The sequence below is a fragment of the Lupinus angustifolius genome, chromosome LG07 (assembly GCF_001865875.1).
Source record: "Lupinus angustifolius cultivar Tanjil chromosome LG07, LupAngTanjil_v1.0, whole genome shotgun sequence".
Taxonomy (NCBI): Eukaryota; Viridiplantae; Streptophyta; class Magnoliopsida; order Fabales; family Fabaceae; genus Lupinus; species Lupinus angustifolius.
The window spans coordinates 16282921-16287459 of record NC_032015.1 but is presented as its reverse complement, the minus strand read 5'-3'; the positions used below and the strand labels follow the sequence as shown (position 1 = coordinate 16287459).

Below are 4539 nucleotides of genomic sequence, written 5' to 3'. Positions count from 1 at the left end.
ACATGTTGACTAGAGCGACTAGAATTCACAAAACCAATAGAATGTCTAGACGTTCCAAAAATACTTGAGGAACAAATACCAATGTCCAAACCATGCACTCGACTTGAATGTTTAGCTCCATATGCTTTTCCAATTACATCATTAGGATGAGAAAATACATTCGATGAAACACTTGAAGTAGTAACATTTTCTTGATCTTGAGGTAAATGCTCTAATATTTTATCCTATTAAGTAACAAAAATTAGATGCAGGTTGTATAGGTAGGACAAAGAATAAAAAGTAACTCTGATTATGGTATGAAATTATAAAAACCAAACCAGGAGAATTTCGGAGAAGAATGCCAGTGGCAAAGAGGGTTATCATCGAAGAACCAATTAATTAGTTCAATCCATAGAATAGAGGAAGGTCAAAGGTGACAACGGACAAATAACTAACAACATAGAATCTCAAGATCTGAGGAAGTTCAAGCCATATTGGAGTCAGACAATACATTTATCTAACAAAAAAAGAATATATTTTGTGGTTGAGAGGTTTGTAAGTGATTCTAGGTTTGAAAAAAAGATGAAACTTACAAGAATGCAAAGAACCTTGAAGAGAAAAATGTACTCACTAAAACATTGAGCTAAGTGAGATATTAAGCGAGTGGAATTACGGGAGCATTCCAACTCCATCTTCCTTTCGATGTCTCCAGTAAATCTCATCTTCGTCAATCTGCATTTGAAATTTGAAAGCATCCTTAAGCAAATAGTAAGTGGATAAATAGAGTATGAACAACTCCTCGATCTACCTACAATATATGAGAGAAGTACATGAAGAAATCATTATGTAGTTTCTTTAACTAGCAAAAAGAGATGCTTCTGAATATAACAATCACACTCACTCTTATGTCCACAAATAATTGAATCAAACATGTTTAAAAATATATGAACTAGCCGAATATAACAATCACACTCACTCTTATGTTCACAAATAATTGAATCAAACATGTTCAACAATAAATGAACTAGCCTTATACAAAATATTGTTTTCTTAAGGATCAGAATTTTTTTTAATAACATATTAACAAGTAAACAGTTGATATGGCTCAAACACAGGTAGGAGAAAAAAATAGAGACTACTATTGAGTAAATGAGAAGAAATATATATCCTGACGAAAATTATAAATAATACGAGCATAAACAAGTTCACATTTCCTCAGTAGAAATGAAGAGAATATAAGCCACAAGGCTTAAAAAGAGGAATGTCATGGAAGTTATTCATCCAAGTAAACAGCCCCATTTTGAAATGAGCTTAATGTATCATACATATATTTATTACAAATAGCATCCTCAAAGTGAAATACAAAATTAATCCTAATATTTACCAAGAACAATGAGAACATATGCCTGAATTTCCAATAACATTTATCTAACATTTAAGTAATAATAGTTATTATTATTAGGGTAAGGCAGCATATCTACCCTCCACAAACCTCAATGGTGGTGGGAGCCTCGTGCACTAGCCTGCACCTTTATTGTTATTATTGTTAGCATAATCTGCATATATGAAAAGAATTATAAACAACAACGCTAACCAAATCCTCTTCCTTAATTCCAACAAATATATTACATTTCACTCTCCATAATCAAACTACAATACCAGAGAAATAATAATGTATACTACGATATACAATAAGTTAGAAAGAAGTCTGTGTGATAGGCCACAGCCATTCTGAATTTACAGTATGAATAAAGAACTACTGTTGCCATTTATCAAGGCAATTATGCTCATAAAGCATGGCATATGGCATCCACTTCACATTTATGGTCATATTGCTGAAGCATACCATCCTATTTTACATTATCAATACACGTCTCTTATTAATACTACATACCACACAACAATTGTATTTTACATCATTAAGGCATAACCCATATCCTATGCCTTTCCAACATGCCACACAACAATTGTATTTACGGAAATCATGGCCACAAACATACCATACCAATTTATAATATGAATAAAAAAATTAATACTACAATTACACTTAAGAAACTAAACCATTCCATTTTAGGTTATGAATAGAGAATGCAGAATTCATACTGTAACTTCATATAAGATAATCCAGTAAATTAGGGTCTCATTCAGATTTCAAACTATAGGCAACTAGGGTCATCCGATTTCAGATTAGATTCAGTTCTCACAACCCAAAACAAAGTCTAGGATCTATAACTTTCTTTAGCCAATTAAATTTCAGTTCATCTAGATCGAAAACAATGTTATTTCAATCTGACTCAATAAATTTGTCAAAAGAATTTAAAAGCATTTACCTGATAATGATTACAACATCTCTCTAACAATTTTTAATGAATGAGAATATCCACAAGGTCAATGCTCCAACTTATTTTCTTGAGATGGTACTCTCAAAATGCACCATATCAAGGCAATGATTTATCTTCTAATCATTTCAACATATGTAAATATTTGTTTATATTTCAAAATTAACCAATAACCATCCAAATAAGATGTGGTAATAAGATCGTCTCTTACCTACAATAAGATGTGGTATTATCGCCTATACTCTCCGTGTGTATTATGTATCATAAATGAACCTAAAAGAATGAGAATCATATTGGAAGTAATCAGCCCCTCTCTTTTTTCGTTCAACTATGCAATCCAAAACAAGGTTACATGGGTTGGCCTGGTTTTCTCCATTTTAATTTTCTTTTAATAAACGGATGGTATATTGGAAGTTATCACAACATACTAGATAGCATGCGACTAGCCCATGGAAACTAGCGAAAAGAAATGCAAACTTTATTAGTTTTGATCTGTCACTCACAACTGAATTGTTTTGTATGCTTTAATCAGCCACAGATAAAAAAACATACTAAGCAAGCATAGATGCGAGCTATATTAGGATAGTTATATATTCAATTCCAACATTATCTCAAATATTTTGGAAAGGATTAGCGAATATCATTCATCTCTAAAAACAGTGAGGGGCTGGAGAACACAAGTGTGTGCACATCAGAGTGAGAGAATACATGAGAGGAATTTACCTGAATAGCAAAGAGAACTTAAAAAGCGCCCTGAATTCTTCTCCCTCAAGTCGTCCAGAGAATATTTGACAGCTTTTCTAACAAGATTTCTCTCAAGTTGAGACGTTTTCCTTGGTGTTGGTATCCCAACTGTACCAACGTGTAAACGAATTATATCACATAAAAATAAGAAATTTTAAGCGAAATGCATAGATGTTCATACTTATATTCATGTTGGGAATATGTATATAATTTGTCTAACATATACATTTAAGTGAAATGCAGAATTCTATACTGGTTCTATCAAGAAAATTAGGGTATATATCTTCTTAAGGAAAGTATAAAAATATTGCTGGATTATGCCCCCGAAATTCAGACCATATCTTTTCCAGTCAGCGCTCTTTCATACATGATGGGGAGATCGTACAAGGTGAGAAGCCCTTGAAATACAAAACCTGATATTAAACATTTATATTATCCAATTAATAAGCAGATATGTAAAATATAAAGAGTGTGTTGACGGTTCTTGGTGCAGAAAATTGGGCAAAACAATGATAGTAAAGGTAACCAGAATCAGCAGGAAACAAACAAAAACAAATAATTTTAGCATATTCAAGAAAATGTTACCAACATCTATTTTTCATAATCTTTGGTCATATCTTGAACGCATGGCATCTTCAGCAAGTTTCAGGACAAATTATATCGCTTTCTACTAATAAATTATATCGCTTTTGCAAGAGATTGGCAACCTATAATGTCCAGCAGACGAATAATACTTGTGAATACTGACTGTAATTTCTGGCAAGAAAGAGACAGTAGCCCTGATTTTAATTTCTACCAGAGCAGATATAAACATATTGCTCATCATTTGTCAGATTGGCAACCTATAATGTCAACCAGAAGCTAAGTCTCTAAATTAATACAAGAGAGTAAGCACTTAATGTTATGAGGAAATTAACAAGTTGTCCTTCTTGCAGCAAAATATCATACGTGACCTCAACACAACACTAAAAGACTATTCACGGGTGACATGAAGCAAGTAACATCCAACATTCAGATCATCTTAATAGTTAAATAGATATATAAGAAGATAGTACAAGGTATGCACACAATTATAAAAATATTTTACCTTTGCCTGTAATTTTTCAATTTTTGCAATAGCCATATCATGCTCCTCTTCAAGCTCTGACTAGCAACTCGATCATTTTGTGTTCTTTAACAACCATTTGGAAACGTTCTTGAAATTCCTTCTAATCCCATATTAGACTCTCTAGTTTATTCTGCATTAAAATAAACGTTGTGCTTATGGATAAGAATAATGGGAGGAGTCCACAAAGGATAGAGGGAAATTAAGTCTAAAAGCACCAACATCCCCAGTCCCCACCCTTAAAAAAAGAGCTTACATGTACTTTGTACTAAAATTTTCATCAGTGACAAAATTCTACCCATCATGATCCATATACAACTTAGGGGAAAATGAAATGTATTATGCAGATTAAAACCTGTAATACAAATCAGT

At 32.5% G+C, this 4539-nt stretch overlaps 1 long non-coding RNA gene across 2 annotated transcripts; it reads right to left on the bottom strand.

Moving 5' to 3' along the window:
• LOC109352806 lies at positions 249-4305 on the bottom strand. Of its 2 annotated transcripts, none has more exons than XR_002108408.1 (3): positions 4150-4305; positions 3042-3475; positions 249-711 (listed from the first exon to the last, which is right to left on the bottom strand). It is a non-coding gene; the product is annotated as an uncharacterized LOC109352806 (long non-coding RNA). The 2 variants fall into 2 exon arrangements; XR_002108407.1 differs by lacking the exon at positions 249-711 and adding an exon at positions 2392-2591.